This window comes from Panthera tigris, chromosome C1 (assembly GCF_018350195.1).
Source record: "Panthera tigris isolate Pti1 chromosome C1, P.tigris_Pti1_mat1.1, whole genome shotgun sequence".
NCBI lineage: Eukaryota > Metazoa > Chordata > Mammalia > Carnivora > Felidae > Panthera > Panthera tigris.
In genome coordinates, this window is record NC_056667.1 from 9,515,605 (window position 1) to 9,533,789 (window position 18,185).

An 18,185-nucleotide genomic window follows, 5' to 3' on the forward strand; every position below is an offset into this window, starting at 1 on the left:
GGCCGGGGGGTGGGGGGGGGGGGACCCGCGCGAGCCGCGGCTACGCGGACGCGGCTCTCGGGGCGAGCCCTCCTGGCGCGGGGCGGTGCGCGGGGCCCCGGGCGGCCGGGCGCCGGGAGCTGGAGGGCGGCCGGGGCGGGGAGGGCGTGCGCCCGGGCGCGCGGGGGCGACCGAGCGCGACGCGGACGGACTGGGGGAGTCCGGGGCGGCGGGGACGCACCGGGGAGAGTCGGGGAGGGAGGGGCGAGGACTCGCGAAGGACTTACCGGGACGGGAAATTAACCCGCTGGAAAATCCCAGGGAGAGGCGGGAGCGATAGAGGTTGCCGAGGGGACTTCGCCGAAGCGGCCCCGCCCGGCGCCGCTCATTTTCTGAGATCCGGCAATAAGAACTGTCGCTGGGACTTGCCAGGAGCGCGCTCGACGACTAAGTTCGGTTACGGAGCGCCCCCCACCCCGGCGATTTCCAGAGGGCGTGTGGGGGGCGTGCGCCCGCCTGGTGCCTAAGCGCGCTCCCCGGGCGCCAGCCCGGTCGCCAAAGGGAACGCGGCCTGGGTCCCTCTGGCTCTGAGCCCGGGGGCAGTCCCCGCGGGCTCTGGGGGGCCAAGCCAGGAGCTGCTGACCTAGGGCTGGGCGGGGCTCCAGAGTGGCTCGTTTTCCTGCCTCACTCCGCCCACCCGCACTCGACCCATCTCAGGGAGGCACTGGGGTCAGTGAGGCGGGCAGCTGCCTGCCCCACCCCCCTCCCCCCTCGCTGTGGCCCAAAAGGAAGCCAGGGCCAGTCAGCGCTTTCCATGCTGGCCGGAGCTTGTCGGGAACCGGAATCCCCCTTGGCACGATCCGACCTGGCTTGCTGGTCTGCCCGAGGCCCAGCGGAGAGGCACTGTGGCCTGGGGTCAGAGACCTGGCTCCCCAGGGGTGTGGCGTCAGTTCCAGGGCCTCACCTCTCTGGACCCCGAGTAAAATTGGAGAAGGTGATAGGTATGATACTGACAGATTTCCCTCCTGGGGAAACTACTCCCCAAGCAACTCTTTCCCCCACCCCAGCTCATTTCAGAAATGTTGGAGAGGTCCCCACAGAACCACCCGGAGATTCTCTTGCTGTTGGCTCTCTTGATCCAAATACGCTGGAATTGATAAGCTCCCACTGAACCAAAATAACCCAGGGAACAGCTGTTGGGCAACAGGCCCCCGGAGACCCTGCCCTGGTCCCTGGCCCAACACAGACTGGTGGAGGCTCAGATTCTAAAACCGTAAGAGCTAAGCCTCAGCCTTTTTCCAAAGGTACATGCAGTCTTGATGCCTTCCGATGGATCAAAAACCTGAGCCTCTGGGGCTGAGCCAACAGCTCAACAGATGACAAGTGTTTGCAGAAGACCAGGGCGTGGTGGCGGGTGGGGGTGGGGGGTGGGGAGCGGTCATGGATAAGAGTTCCAGGGAACAGCTCTTGGGGCCCTGCGGCTCTTTTCTCTGCTTGTACTCCAGGCCACCATTCCAGACCTCCCGAATCCTCTGTGCCCCTACTGTCCCAGCTTGCCTTTATCATCCCCAGGTGCAGGGGTTCAGCCCCGGCTCTGGCATCATTCCCTTGAAGAGGCAGGTGCAGGGAGAAATAATCCGAATCCTCCTAGAGTGGGTGAGAGTACCCCAGGCTGCATAAATGAGGTAGTATTTTAATGTCAGACAAAGCACAGGCAGGTGGCAGAATAGACAGGTCCCCCTGTTGCAACTCTCCGGGAACACCCTGCGCCGATCTGTTACCTCCTCCCCCTTTCCCGTCTCAGGCTTGGTTCCGGCTGCTCACTGCAGTCCCCAGGAGAACCCGTTTGTCACGGGGCTGAGCCCTCAGCGTCCTTGCTTTGGGACACCTGCATTTGGTGGCGGCCACCTTGCGAGTGTGTCTCAGTGTGTGCCAGCCATTCCTACCAAAGTAGTGTGGTTGCTGGAAGCCTGGCCTGGGAGTCAGGCTCCTGGCCCGGTCCTGGCCCCACCACGAGCCAGAGAAACTTTCACGGGCCCCTTGATGTCTCTGGGGAAGTACTTCTTCGCCTGGGGTCCTTGGGCCCCTTGATGGTGAACTCTTTTCAGAGTTTTGTAAAAATCTGGTGAGAACTGGACCTTTACCTGTGAAGAGCTCACCCGGAGCCAATGCTGGAATTCTTGGTGATGAACTTGACGGTAGCCCTAGTTCTTTTGTGCAGAGCAGAAGCTGGCACTCATGGATGACTTTGATGAATGAAAACAGAGATGCATCCCTACTTAATAAATGCGGAGTATTTACTTAGCAAGGGCTTGCAAAACGGAGATGCAGGGTGGTAGGCAACGTAACAAAAGGGGCTCCCGGTAACGAAAAATGTTGAGAAATACCCCCTCCTGGCCTGGATTTCCTCATCGTGAAACCAGGGAGAAAATAATTTCCCTCTCCTCTTCCACAGACTATGTAAGGCCCACGTGGGGAAATACCGGGAGGGGACGTGATCTGAAGCGTATTTAGAGGAACACTACATTAAAAAGTGGCCGTAAGTCTCGCTATGGCAGGAACTCTTTGCTTCTTGCTTTGAGTGTTCCCCCAAAGTCCCTCGAATCTAAATCTAAGCCCTTTTCATTAATGTCAGTGGGAGAAGACTCTGTTGGGGTTTGTGGGGGGCAGGGAGGGGCCCCTAATGTCCCAGGACTCCTATGCCTTGGGGAAATGCAAACTTTGCCACCTCTGATTTTCCCCAGGCAAAGAAAACATAGCTGTGACCTCAGCAAGGTCACACGGTGAGTCAGTGATAGCTGCTGGAAATAGAACACAGGCATCCAGACTCCCCAGCTGCTCTGCTCACCCTGCTCCTGCCCCAGGAAGGGGGCCTCTTGCAACCTGAGGGAAAATGTTGCAGGTGACAGGGACAGACCTTCAGAGACTGTCAGCCAGCTCCTTCTTTGTGATTCCTATTCAAGAGGTGGCAAATACCCAAGGTATTCTGATGTGTTCAAAACCTGATGTCATGCCTTCCCCAACTAGCCAAGCAGAGCTCCCCACTCCTCCTGTGCTCCCGGAGCCCTCCCCGCCTTGTTTTATAAGTGCCCCATATCTGTCTCCCCGTGAGGTTGGGTCTTGGGAAGCTATGTGGACAATGCCCCCCCCCCCCCAGGAAATTTCCTATGTGGGGGCCTGCTCCCCGTAAAAAGAAACAACCCAGTCATGAGGTTTTCTCCCTTTGGTTGGCAGACAGACCTCTAAATGAGCCAAAATCCCAGGCCCTAAATTGTAAGCAAGCTGATGCCGGTATGGTATGTGCAGGAGTCTGGGTTTAGGAGCGGATGTTAGGTTTGAATGATGAGTGTGGCTGGTGTTTGGTGATGTCATTTGGGTTACTGGTGGGTGTTGCCTCCGATGAGCGCCTGGCTGACCTGGGAAGGAGGCGTGAGGACACCCCAAGGGCCCCAGGAAGGGAGGCTGTGCCTGGGACGGCCTGGGACAGCCTGACTCCATGGAGCCGGCTCCCTGCTCCATGGACACTGCTGTGACTCTGTCCCCCCAACTAACTGGCCAACCCCGAGCTCTTCCATATCCCCCCCCCCCCACCCTTTCTCACGCTATCCGCTGCCTGCACTGGTAAGGGCTGGACCCTTCCTTGGGGTGACTGCTCCGTCTCCTAACCACTAGGTCAGGGCTGACGAGAGCTCTAATGAGCCTGGGCCCGCTTAGAAGAAGATCTCCTGCCCCTAGTTTCATCCCTCGAGCCAGGAAACGAATCTCCGATCGGCCTAAATGAGAGGCAGTAGGTGGTAGTGGTTTCGAACGCGGGTTTGGAGTCGGACAGACCTGGATCAAATCCTGGCTCTCCCGCTCATTGGCTCTGTCACCTTGGGCAAGTTGCTTAACTTCCCGAAGCCTCGGGTTTCCCATCTGTGAAATGGGGTAATCCTGGTGCCTGCTTCACTGGGTTGTTATGGGGATGAAGCGAGGTATCTGTCAAGTGCTTAGCCACGGGGCCGTCACAGCAAATGGCAGCCACATAATCATCTCTCATTTCGCCCACAGAGGTGGTGTTCTTCAGGTGAAGAACGTGTTCGTCTCTCTGGAACGTATTTGTTTGGAATGGCCTAAAACTTGACGGTGGGTTTTCAGAACTCTCCCTTCCCTCTACCGTATTCCCCACTCCAACCGTGGACCGTCTGAGACCTACACGCACGCACACACACGCACGCACACGCACGCGCACGCACGCACGCACCAGGGGGCGCTGAACGACTTTGCCAGGGCAGTTCCAGGCGAGCGGTTCTCCAACCACGTCCCTGCTTCGCTGGCTTGGTTGGTCTGAGCGTGGGCGGACTAATCAGATCGAGGACATGGGGGTCAGTCCCTCAGCCCGGCACAAGGAGACATCTGTGCTGTGCTGCCGGCCGGTGCTCCTGATGCTGGCTAACCGTCCAGCGAACGTGTGACCTTGGGGAGGGCCAGAGGAGGATGAGGATTCTCTTTCCCAGGGGGAGAAGAAACGCAGAGCGTGCGTCCCAGGAGTCAAAGGCACCCTCATCCTGCCATGTGACTGCAAGCTCAGGAGTCATCCTCAGTTCCTCTGTGCTTGTCCCCAGCCCCTCCTATCTGTTGGTGAGGCATCCTTGGCTGTCCTCTGCCTCTCCACTGTTACCTCCTTAGTCCAAACCAGCATCATCTCACACAGAAGCCCCCACTGGCCTCCCTGCTTCCATTCTTACCCAACCCCTGCCCACACTGCACGTCCTCAAGAAAGTCAACGTGATCCTTTGAAAATATACATCAGATCACATCATCTCCCTGCTTAGACACCTCCAGTGGCCTTCTGTGTGTGGCCAACAGACTTCTTTTTTTTTTTTTAACGTTTATTTATTTTTGAGACAGAGAGAGACAGAGCATGAACGGGGGAGGGTCAGAGAGAGGGAGACACAGAATCTGAAACAGGCTCCAGGCTCTGAGCTGTCAGCACAGAGCCCGATGCGGGGCTCGAGCTCATGGACCGCGAGATCATGACCTGAGCCGAAGTCGGCTGCTCAACCGACTGAGCCACCCAGGCGCCCCGAGGCCAAGAGACTTCTAACAGGACCTCCCCGGTGATGCCCCCTGCTGATATTCTTTGACAGGGGGCAAGGCCCATGACTTACTTCTAATGAGTAGGATATGGCCAAGGTGACAGATGCCGTTTCTAAGATTAGGTTACAAGAGACGGTCACTTCCGTCCTGCTGTCAGACTCTCTCTCTGCTGCCTCTTTGGCTTGTGTGCTTTGATGAAGCAAGCTGCTACATTGGAGTGGCCTGCATGGTAAGGAAGTGAGGATGGTTCCAGACCAGCAGCCTGTGACGAACTGAATCTTACCAACAACCACATGGGCAGCAAGCCACCACACGAGCCCAGCCAACAGTTTGATGGTTGACTGTAAGAGACCCTGAAGTAGAGGGCACGGTGAGGGCATCCCAGATTCCTGACCCACAGGAACTGGGAGGTAAAAATAAAGCGTGTTTTGTTTTAAAGTGCTACTTCTTGGGGTAACTTGTTACACAGCAATAGCTAGCTAATACACTGTGGCACTTGGCATAAAATCCTACCAGACCCTGTGCAGTCTGGCCCCACACGCCTCTCCCACGCCATTTGGGGGCCACTCCCCCTCTGGCTCCCCACCCTCTAGCCACTCTGATCCTTTGTGCTTCTAATTCATCTGTACACCCCAGCTTTTTAGCATGGCTGGTGCCATTTGGTCATCAGGCTTTCTCAGCTCAACTGTCACCTCCTTGGACTGGCTTTCACTGGCCTCACTCTCTCCCCAGTTACTCTCTATGTTACCATCTTGTTTCACCCACTTCCAAGCTTTTATTACCACCTGACATTACCTAGCTTGCTTGTCACTTTACTTACCTTCTGCCACTAAATGGAATACCTGGCCATTATGTAGACCCAGTTCCTAGACTCAGCCCCAGAGCATAATAGGCCCGGAAGAAATGTTTAATCAAGTTCATTGCTACCTGCAGGTGATGCTTCTCAACTGGCCTACCAGTTTATCAATAGCTTCCAGTGGTGTCTCACCTGAAGATGTCCATCCACCTCTTCTGGGGAGCAAGGACTGTCATCCCTCCAAAACTGGCCTCAACTCTGGTCTCATGGAGGGAAAGGCAACTGTGTGTGTAGCACATAGTGCTCCAGTGACACCCCTAAAGTAGTCTGGGATTTGGGGGCTCCTCCAAATACATTTCTAGTTCCTCTCCACTCCATCAAAAGCACGCACCACCCGCAAATGGCTTTATCACACCCACCTTCAAGCCTTCGCACACACCTTCTTTCTGTCTTGCCTCTCACCAGCTTCCCAGTTTGGCTCAAAGAAACTTGGCCTCTTCCGGGGAGTCCTTCCAGAATTGCTCAGACAATTCCCTGGTCCCCTTATTCTCCATCCTGGGAGAATAGGTGCCGTGCTAGTTGTGGGGATACAAAGACAGAACAGGCACATGCTTTCGGAGCCATGGCTTAGGAAGCAGCCATGAGAAGAAATAACCACAATTTGGTTAGAGCTTAGGACTTACATGCCCGTCTGTAAAACTCCAATTCATACTGTTTTATTAAGTGCACTGAACAAGGGCAGTAAAGTTGGGTAGAGTCAGAGCTAAAACCATTGGTCCTTGGGCCAGTCACCCAAGTATTCAAATCCTAGTTCACCAGGATGAAGCTGTATCTCGCCTGCAAGTAATCTCGCGAAGCCTCAGTTGCTACATCTGTAAAATGGGGACTCGTAGTAGCCACTTCGTAGGGTTATTGGGAGGATTAAATGAGATAATGTACAAGTCAGCATGTGGCACAACATCTCAAAAGTACCAATGTCCCAACACTGTCATCCGTTTGGACACTTCCCGCAACAAACGTCTGTTGCCTGCCTAATCGTCACAAGAAAGGCACTGACCTGGGTCCTAGAGGGACAAAGATGGAGGAGACAACCTCTATTCTCAGATGACTCACAGTCCCCTTGAGGAGACGGGACACACGGGAGCAGCAGGCAGCAAGCCATTCAAGGACTCGCTGTATAATATAACCACCACACAAATCTCATGGGTTCGTAAGTGTCACAGGCATTTGGAGGCGTCAGGGATGCCCGGGCTGGCGTGAGTGGGGAAAGGCGCATCTTGACACGGTTGGCCATATTTCCCAAATCAGATCTTGGAGCACATGGCCATGTGGCTTCATGCTTCTGTACCCTGGCACACAGCATTCCCTCTGCCGGCCCACCTGGCAGACTGCTGCTCACCCTGGAAGACACCATGCATTTTTCCAGGTGGCCTTGACCTTCCCAGGTGCAGCCAAATCTTCTCTATTTTCCACCTCTTGCTCTCCAGGCTTCTATTATTGTTTCTTGTATGCGGCATGGCAGTTATTGATGACGTACTTGTCTCCCCTGCTGGATGGTTAGTGAGCTCTGGTGTGAGAAGAAAGAGGTCCTTGGGAGCAAGGACACAGCAGAGAAACGTCCTTGTGAGCAAAGATCGTGTCTTTGCCATCTTTGAATCTTGGAACCCAGCATAGGGCCCCGCCTGGGGCAGGTGCCCCATGTCTTTGCTGAATGAATCAATGAGTGCACATATGTATGAATGAATGATTCTGCCATATGGAAGTATTTGAAGCTTTCCAAAGCTTTGAAGCAAAGCTCGAGCGGTCCGTGAGTTCGAGCCCCGCATCAGGCTCTTCTCTGACCGCTCGGAGTCTGGAGCCTGCTTCAGATTCTGTGTCTCCCTCTCTCTTTGCCCCTACCCAGCTCACACTCTGTCTCTGTCTGTCTGTCTCTCTCAAAAATAAATAAGCATAAAAAAAGATCTATATAGGGGCGCCTGGGTGGCTCGGTTGAGCGTCCGACTTCGGCTCAGGTCATGATCTCGCCGTCAGTGAGTTCGGGCCCCGCGTTGGGCTCTGTGCTGACAGCTCAGAGCCTGGAGCCTGTTTCAGATTCTGTGTCTCCCTCTCTCTCTGTCCCTCCCCCGTTCATGCTCTGTCTCAAAAAAAAAAAAAAAAAAGAAAAGATCTATATAAAACAAAGCAAAGTTCAAGAGGTATGGGTCTCTGTAATGATGCCACAGAATTATTTGTTCAACATCACAAGGCCTGCAGACTGCTCTGTGGCCCTGTGGCTTCTGCCCCTTGCCTACATCTTCCTTCACAGTAATAAGCACGGTGGTCCCAAGCACTCTCATGAACCACTTGTCAGACTGCAAAGCCCCTTCTACCCATAATCGCAGATAGTCCTCAAAGCACTTGGTTGACCAGGCCAGGGGTCGTTGTGTCCGTTTAACAGAAACCAAGACTCCGAGGGCTCAGCTTTGCACAGCTGGCGAGCTCTTTCAAACCAGGAACGAGGTTCCTGTGCTCCATTTGTGGCTCCCGTGTCCTCAAGCGGGGTCTGTAGTAACGAGCGCAGGGCTGCAGAGTGGAGGCACTGATTGGAGGCAGGCCCTCAGAGCCTGGCATTTTAAAGTTTATTTTGGACGAGCCACACATCTCTGATTGCACAGCAGTATTTAAGCTGTCCTCGCTAGCCTCTCCTGCCCTCCCCCCACCTTACCGCACACAGCCCTGCGCGTGCCCCCACGTGCACACCTCCACGTGCGTGCACGCACCTCTCTCCTTCCAGGTGTGTCGGAATTTCTGAGAGGGCAGATGGGAACAAATAGTGTAGAGCCACCCGACTTCTTTCTAGTAAATGCGGGGGCACACCGGAGGCTATTTTTATGGGACTTTGTATGTGATTTGCATAAATTTGCATGTATTTTCCAAAGCCATCACTCCCCAAGTTCAGGAAGCAAGCCATTAATGGGTGAATACACTTCATTGGTGCCAGCCACTGGCAAAAGTAGACACATCTGCTCTCCTAGCTGCTTTGGCTCATTTTTTCCCTGAGATTTCTTCTCATTTGACATGAAATCATTTTCAATATTACTGAAGACCTCAAAGGATGCCGAGAACATGACATTTTTACAATAATAATAATAACGGTATCTAACATGGAGGGCTTGCTATATGTTAAGCACTGCTCTGTGGGCTGTAACTATATTATCTTAATCTTGCTGATAATCTGAATGTTGGGTCCCATAACTATCCCTACTTTACAGGTGAGAAAACTGAGGTCCACAGGGTTAGGGTAACATGGCTCGTCCCTTGTTCAAACTTGGACATCTGGCTTCATTTATTTATACAGCAAATTTGAGCTCGAACATCTACTATGGGCCAGGCAGTGGAAACACTGCAGTGAACAACAAAAAAAGACAAAGTCCCAGCTATCCCAGAGCATCAGCGTGCATTAGTTAGGGGAAGGCTGGGTTGCGGTAACAAAGAGATCTGGAGATGTATTAACTCAAGGAACAAAGAAGTAGATTCCTCTCTCAAGTAGCAATTCAAGGCGTGTTTCCCAGATTGGGGGGTGGGAGGGGCAGCCCTGCCCCTCATGGTCACTGGAGACAACCCAGGTTCCTTCCAAGCCATTGCTCTGCTCAGCACCTGGGACACTGTCTTCACCTGGTCGGAGAGAGCTTGGCTGCTACTATGTCTGTGTAGTGGGCAGGAATGTGGAAGGGAGCACCGAGGGACTACCACCAGCGTGCTAAAGCCTAGGCCTGGGGGTAGAGGCAACCATCATTTTCGTTTTCTTTTCTGTGAACGAAACTTAGTCCCGTGGCCACATTCAACCTCAAGAGGGGCTGGGGAGCGGGATCTGGCCGGAGACCAAAGAGGATGGGCCAGAGGATCTGGGTGGGCAAACAGCCGCTGTTGCCACAGCATAACATTCATCAAGCAGATCACTAAATTGGATGATGTCCCAGAGTGATAAGGACAAGGGAGAAAAACAAGGCAGGGGAAGGGGCTGGAGGGTGATGAGGACAGATTTTTAGACAGTCATGAGCTCTTAATCACAGTTCTGAACTGACCCCCCCAACCACACCCATGGTCACAGTGATGGTCCTGAAGGCTTAGGAGAGCCCCAGGCACTTCCTGAGCCAAGTGAGGCCAACTTGTGTCCAGCTGAGTAACCAGAGGCTCTGGCCAAGCAGCATCTATTGGACTCGGCCTTCATGGAGACTCTCATGCTCGTTTTCAAGGGATTTTTATTTATTGGTCCTTTTACTCTCATTTAAAAAATGCCTTCAGGGGCGCCTGGGTGGCTCAGTCGGTTGAGCATCCGACTTCGGCTCAGGTCACGATCTCGCGGTCCGTGAGTTCGAGCCCCGCGTCGGGCTCTGGGCTGATGGCTCAGAGCCTGGAGCCTGCTTCCGATTCTGTGTCTCCCTCTCTCTCTGCCCCTCCCCCGTTCATGCTCTGTCTCTGTCTCAAAAATAAATAAATGTTAAAAAAAAAAAAATGCCTTCAGGCGGCGAGGGCAAATGTTGTCATTCCCCTTTGACAACGGGGGAAGGAGAAGCTTGAGAGTGTTCAGTTAAAGAATAAACCGCACTGAGCTCCTGTGTGCCAAGACCCTGGGATAAAGAGGCAAATGGGAGGTAGTTCCCCCAGATCCCGTGACACGGAGCTTAGTGTCATATACAGGCCTGCAAGCAAATAATTTGTGAACCAGGCCATGATCTTGGCGCCTGGGTGGCTCAGTCGGTTAAGTGTCTGACTTCAGCTCGGGTCATGATCTCACAGTTCATGAGTTTGAGCCCCGCGTTGGGCTCGGTGCTGACAGTTCGCAGCCTGGAGCCTGCTTCAGATGCTGTGTCTCCTTCTCTCTGCCCCTCCCCCATTCTCTCTCTCTCTCTCTCTCAAAAATAAATAAACATTAAAAAAATTTTAAACATGCCCAGATCAAAATGTATACAAAATGCAGCGCACAGAGGAGGAAGGGAATGATAATTTTACCTGGGTGGGAGGGAACAGGCAAGGTATGAACAGAAGAGGTGATGGCAGACCATGTTTTTGAAGGATGAATAGGAGTTCTTCAAGCAGATGAGGAGTCTGCTCCACGTAAGAAAAATACGTTTCTGGGAGAACTGTGTATATAAAGGCAAAGAGATCTTACAGCATCCTTCCGAATTTGGCCAGGAATGTTTGAGAAAGGTTCTTTAAACTTCTAAAATCAATGCTGGAAAGCAACCCAGGCCTCCTGAGTCCTAGTCCATGCTTTTATCTGACCCTCTTTAGCAGCTGTCCCAGGGTCTGGTGGCCCAATACCTGGGTGTTGTATCAGTATTTGAAAAGCTCTGGTCACACAGCTACTAGCTCCATGGATTCATCCAACAATACTGACTGGGCGCCTTCTAAGTGGGCTTGAATATTGTGGATACAATGACATCCCCGGGATGGCGTGAGCCCCACTGTGAGAGGGCTACTCGAGAGGGGGCAGTGGGGTGGCACCAGGGAGAACACTGTATATATATTTCAGGGTCAGGACTCTGGACCTTGTTCTGAGCTCTTGCAAGGCTTTATGCTGAGGAAAGACATAACTGAGTGTGCCTTTCAGAGAGATGGTTATGAGGACAACGTTGGGCTTGGATTGGAGAGAGGCGAGACTGGAGTCAGGAGAGACAGTTCTAGAAGACTTCCACAGCAATTTAAGGGGGAGATGATGTCACCAGCACTCTTAGCAATCTACCCAAAAGAAAGGACAATCTAAGTGCACCCCAAACCATCAAGGCTACTGCTCCCAGCAGCATTATTCATAAGTGCCCCAAACTGAAAATAACCCAAATGTCCACCAACAGGAGACTGATAAAGTTTGCACGTCCACACAGTGGAATACTATTTAACAATAAAAAAGAATGAACTAGTGATCCGTGGCACATCATGAGTGAGAGACTAGAAATCTAGAAATCTAGAGAGACTGAAAACACATCTGCCCACGGAAAACAGTGGCGGTGGGGTCTAACACACAAGCAGGGGGAAACTTTTCATGATGGAAATGTTCTAAAGCTGGACCGTGGTGATGGTTGTACAACTCTATACGTTTATTAGAAATCATTGAATTGTACACTTACAATGAGTGTAAGTTGGCAGGGTGTAAGTTATATTTTAATAACGTTATTTAAAACAAGGGTGACGATGGGGCTCTGACCTGTAGTCTGGGTAGTGGGAGATAAGAGACTGGAAATCTCTTAAGGGGCAGATGTGAGGGACAGGAGTGGAGTGGGGGGTGTGCCCACCACAGGTCCCACTGACCTGCCTTTGGAGCCCCCAAAGCCCGCTACCCTGCCTTTTCTTATCCTCACTGCTCAATACCTCATCTTCAAATGGAAGACTTGGGTGAAATGGGCAGGAGTTAGTGCTGGGGGACACAATTCAGCCAAGACAACTGTGGGGAGAGGGGGGCATAGTTCTAGGGACTTGGCCTTAACTTCAAATGGACTTCGGGCTGGTGTGCAGCTCCAGGCTGAGACCAGAGATGTCGAGACCCTGTCATGTGAATGGTCCACTATCTTTGCCTCTTCCCGGGAGGACAGAGGGTGCTGGAGCTGGAGAGAGGTGAGTTTGTACCCTGGTGCCATTTACCAGCTGTGGACTAGCTGAGACGGTGAGCCTCAATCTTCTCATCCGTGAAGTGGACCAACATCTTTCCTTCATATGACTGTTGTTGAGGATTAAGGAGAGGCCCGGCACATGGAAGTCCTCAGTGGGTGCCAGATTTTGACTTCCAATTTTTCACCTACTCTTAGCAACAGCCACCACCCCCGCAGCTGTTTTCCTAGGTCTGCTGGCGGCCATGACTCCCGGAGAGTGCCGGACATCCCTTCCATAGTCCATTCCTGCCATCCTCCAACTTCCCCTCCACTACCGCCCTCCATTCCAACCGATTGAATATACCAGCACCTGCTTTTATGGAGGACCCCCTCATTTTTGAATCTTACTCCTGGGTAAAGTTGGATTAATAAGCTTCACTCACCAGGAAATGCCTTTGCATCAAATAAGGTCCTTTTGGAGGCGCTGACCAAACGGAGTCTCCCAGGACCAACCAGCACCTTGTAGAACTGACCTCCCGCGGATCTGCAGGACATCTGCATTTAATGGCTGGGCATTTCACAGCTCTTCCTGCTTAGCACAAAGCAGAAGTCAGTAAGTGACTTTAAAAGTGTATGGTTATGTAAAGAAAATGGTCGAGTGCATCAGAGGGAACGGCCAATACTGACAGTGGTGAGGGATGGCAGGAGGTTGGGAAGCAGCAGCCAGTGCGGGGTCGGGGGGGGGGGGGAGACGGGTAACAATGAGGGGGGCAGGGCAGATTTGGGACTGGGGGGCTTCTGGCTGTCCCTCGTGGTCACTGCACTTCTGATCACTGCCTACTGCACCTCTATATAAGGCTGACCCCCTCCCTGGCGGGGAGCAGGGATGAGAAAAGAAGGCAAGCATACAAGGAGACACTGAAGTTACCTGTCAATAGCCAGTTGGTAGCATTTTCTCTCTGTGGTATCTCCTCCGGGCTGCCGTCAAGGTGAGAGCCATGGCCCTGGGTCAGCCAGGCAGGTGGCTGCCGGTCCAGGGGCACTCAGTGGCTGGGGCTCTGCAGATGCACCAAGACCCCACAAACCAAGCAGGCAGCCTAGCCGGTCCCAGTCACCAGTGTGTTCCTCCAACCACACCCAGCTTCTAAGGCAGGGCCTCTGATTGGTCACGTGGCCATGTACTCGTTGGACAAATCTATACTTCAGACCTGTTGTGCAAACATCCAGGTACAAAGCACCGGCCTGGGAATGCAGACAGGCATCCCACGGGGTCATTTGGGGCCTCAGGGACTTTGCGCTCCATTCAGAGATAAAACGCTCGTACTCTGTCCAACGCCTCCCCTCCCGTGTTAGAAGGGCCACCGGCCACCATGCTGTGGTCCAGGCTGCGAGGACAGGTGGGCAGTGTGAGCACCCAGCTGAGCTTGCAGACGGTGCAGAAAACTCTGCCAGCATTTGAGTCCCAGCTCTACCATTTGCTAGTTACACGAGGTTAGCTCAAGTTATTTAAACGGTCTGTGCTTTATTCTCCTCCTCCGTAAAATGGGAATCATAGGATCCCCGTCCAAGGGTTGTGTGAGGATGAAAAGAATAATACAAGCTTAGAATAGCCCTTGATAAGTATGAGTTCTAATGCTCTAATTGTCTTCACCATTATCACTATTATGTCCCCAGATGCTGCTGTTTCTCCCACATCCACTGACAGCAAGTCCTGGACATCTCCCTTCATCTATTTCTTGTGTCCTTATCCCCTTCCCCAGCTGAGCACAGTTGTGGTCCAGGAGAGTGAGCCTCATCGTCTTGATGGTTATGAGACATTTCTCCTAGCTGGTTTCCTGTCTCCAGTCTCTGCCACCACCTAAATCTCGCTCAGCATTCCTACCCCTGTGGTCTTCCAAAGAGAGATCTGATCTTCGCCTAGAGCCTTCTGATGACCAGAGATGTGCACAAAGATGTTCATCACATTATTTATAATGGTGAAAGAAAGAGAGAAAGAAAGAAAGAAAGAAAGAAAGAAAGAAAGAGAGGGAGGGAGGGAGGAAGGAGAAAGAAAGAAAGAAAGAAAGAAAGAAAGAAAGAAAGAAGAAAGAAAGAAAGAAAGAAAGAAAGAAAGAGGGAGGAGGGAGGAAGGAAGGAAGGAAGGAAGGAGAAAGGAAAGAAGAAAGAAAGAAAGAAAGAAAGAAAGAAAGAAAGAAAAAGAAAGAAAGAAAGAAGGAAGGAAGGAGGGAGGGAGGGAGGGAGGGAGGAAAGAGAAAGAAAGAAGGAAAGCAAGAAAGGGAAAGAAACAACTGGAAATATTGTCTTCATCCATTCAAATTGCTAGAACAAAATGCTTATGTCTTACAGACAACAGCAATCAGTTCATGTCTGGTGAGGGCCTACTCCTGGTTCATAAATGGCCATCCTCTCGCTCTGTCCTCCCATGGCAGAAGGGTCTAGGGAGCTCTGTGGGGTGTCTTTTACAAGGGCACTGGCCACACTCCTGAGGGCTCCACTTTAATGACTGAATCCCTTCCCAAAGGCCCCACCTCCTAACACCACCACCTTGGGGGTTAGGATTCCAATATGTGAATCTGTTGGACGGGGGAGACACAAAACACTCAGCCCGTAGCAAATACCCCGCAACACAAGACCGGTTACATAAATTGTGCAATGTCCACGTAAAGAAATGCCGTGCCGCACTTAGAGACCTTGTTCTAGAAGACCATCCGGTGATGAGGAAAACATTAGGTGAAAATGGGTTGTTTACAAAACTGTGTGTGCAGTGTGGTTCCAATTGCTTTTACAGATGTGCACACAGAGAAAAAGAATGAAAGATTAACAAAGCTTCTAAGTGGAATTTTATAACCAGAAAAAGATATTGAAATCCAAACAGAAACTTCCGATGGCCTAAGTGATGGGTTAAACACAGATTCAACACTGGTTGAGGAAGGGTCTGGGTACCACGCAGAGCGGCTAAGGCCACGGCTGGCCACAGCGCTCAAAGGGCTCCCGGGGGTAACGTTTCCTGCTACGTAGAGGGAGCTGTTCTCGGCCTCCTCATCAGGGAAAAAGGGCAGCTGGAAGAAAAATGAGTGTGCCTAACACAGCCCTTCTCTCTTCTTGGGGAGCTGTGCTCCTCAGAACTGGGGATTTGCAGGAGCAGCTCTGCCTTGCAGGGGGAGGCCCGTGCTGGCACAGCTCTCCCCGTGTCTGGGCACACCTGCCATTTTCCATCCATCATAGGGTGTCTACATGCGCTCGAATTTAAGCCAGCTTCTCCTAAGTCAGCTTTCTTAGTAATAAAGAGAATGTCCCAGCCTCTTATTCTCAATTTATTCAGAACCCAGGTCGGAGTGAGGGAAGGTAGTTTTCCAGTCTCCGTGAACCCTGCCACCTGCCCGCGCCTATGTCTCCCTCTTTGTGGGTCTGTTACCGGCAAGCTGGATCAGCACACGCTCTATTTTCTTACTTTCTTCTCTAAGCTGTTCAGCTCTGACCATCGCTCGCCAAAGCAACCCTCTTCCTCTCAGGGATAGTTAGGAAATCCCTGGTGCCACTTCCCGCCTGCTTTTGTCAGTTGGCTCTTGCTTGTTTTCCGGCTGGGTTCAAATCTGACTTTTCCTGAAATCTTATGAGGCTAGCCAGTTGGTGTCTCCCGCGGAGCCCCAGCTCTCTCCCCTCAAGAACAGCATTTCAGTAAGTTTCAAGTTTGCTGCGTGGATTGGATGGGATGATACCTATGAAGCTCCTGGTAAGTTCTGCAACACTTTGCAAACGTGAGGTCCTCCTTCTCTCACGTCTCTGAAGCCCAGGACATACCCATCCTTCACTCGAGTATGAAAGAGCAGAAAAGGTAGACGCACCTGTTTTCCACTGAGAATGTTCCCTTTCTCAGATGTCATAGAGCAGATGAGTTCCAAGTTCTTTGGGAGATAGGGAGAGTGCACTTCATACCGGTGCTTTTGTGGAAATCCTACCAGATTAATTACCCGGAAGATTATGTGTATTTCTTGGCAAGCATACGAGAAGCTCATGGGTTATTCGTGTGCCGAGAGGCTTTGTTCTGAGTTTTCTGCAGTGTCCTCTAAACAAGTGTCATTTTGTTTATCCATTCAAACATCAGACAACTTGGTTCCCCGACTGGACTCTGGGGGACAAGAAGATTTGAAGTCTATACTGCAGACTGGTCTCTGAGTGGGGGAAATGAATTCATTTCAATGGACAGATGGAAATAAATTGCACCAATTCTGAGCAAGCAATCTCTTGCTCATTTATCCTACCTTTTCCATGAAGTGTCAGTCCTCCTTACCTTCAATGCTGCCAAAACTATGTCTCTGGGTCTTGATGATAATTTATGGCAGTTCCAGTGGGATGGTCACATTTGGGGGAATTCTTTGAAGCAATGTACCCGTTTAAGTTGGGCCCTATCACGCTAGAAATGTATAGCAACCAGTGACATGCTGGTAAATGTTAATCATTGGCTCTCCAGAAAAACAAGAACAAAAACCAAACTAATATTCAAGTACATAAATCAGGAAAAATTGGGGGTGCCTGGGGGACTCAGTAGGTGAAGCCTCCAACTTCAGCCCAGGTCATGATCTTGCGGTTTGTGAGTTCGAGCCCCGAGTCGGGCTCTGTGCTGAGCGCTCAGGGCCTGGAGACTGCTTCGGATTCTGTGTCTCCCTCTCTCGGCCCCTCCCCCACTTGCGCTCTGTCTCTTTCTTGAAAATAAACTTAAAAAAAAAACTGCCCTGCAATAAGTAAAAATTTTGCCAACAAAAATGATGTATAGTGCATAATTTACAAATAATGTCACACAATACGTGTGTTATAAATTCCATACAGCCAAATGATTCTTGCAAAACAGTTTCACTGATTTCTTTTTTTTTTTTAATTTTTTTAATGTTTGTTTATTTTTGAGAGAAAGAGACAGAGCATGAGTGAGAGAGGGGCAGAGAGAGAGGGAGACACAGAATTGGAAGCAGGCTCCAGGCTCTGAGCTGTCAGCACAGAGCCCGATGCAGGGCTTGAACTCACGGACCATGAGATCATGACCTGAGCATAAGTCGGTCACTTAACCAACTGAGCCACCCAGGAACCCCTCACTGATTTCTGTAGAACTCTTGATCTGTAGCAATCCAAGGGGTGCAATTCAACCATGTTGGCAAAATGACTGTTTGATCTGACTCCACAAAGAAACTGCTTGCATTTTTGACGATCGCCTGTAGTTCTGATGTGAATATTGACTGATCTCTTGATTTGTACTGGTGAGTAAAATAAAAGTAAAATGATGTCTACGTGTTGAAACTTCATTTAATGAGATGAGGAACTTCTTCCATGCTGAGTGTGGAGCCTGCTTGAGATTCTTTCTCTCTCTCTCTCTCTCTCTCTCTCTGCCCTTCTCCCCACCCCCCACCGTCCACACTCCCTCTCTCTCTAAAATAAATAAATAGAAGTTAAAAATTTTTAAAAATAAGATATGACACACGCACAATGGGATATTAACGGGGAAAAAAAGAATGAAATCTTGCCATTTGCAACAACATGGATGGACCTAGAGGGAAGTACACTACGTGAAATAAGTCAGATTAAGACAGATACTATGTGATTTCGCTTCTATGTGGAAATATAGAAAACAAAACAAAAAACAAATCAGCAAATGAAATGAACCGAAAGAGACTCATAGATACAGAGAACAAGCCGAGGGTTGCCAGAGGGGAGGACTGTGGGGGGATGCAAAATAGGTGAAAAGGATGAAAAGGTGCAACCTTCTAGTTATAAAA

The 18,185-nt window shown here is 51.3% G+C and overlaps 1 long non-coding RNA gene across 1 annotated transcript; it reads right to left on the reverse strand.

Annotated features, from left to right (window-relative positions):
* Positions 1-10,272: 10,272 nt before the first annotated feature.
* On the reverse strand, positions 10,273-14,313 carry LOC107179762. Its single transcript, XR_001510476.2, has 4 exons — positions 13,349-14,313; positions 12,864-13,009; positions 10,847-10,977; positions 10,273-10,312 (listed from the first exon to the last, which is right to left on the reverse strand). It is a non-coding gene; the product is annotated as an uncharacterized LOC107179762 (long non-coding RNA).
* Between the last annotated feature and the right edge of the window lie 3,872 nt (positions 14,314-18,185).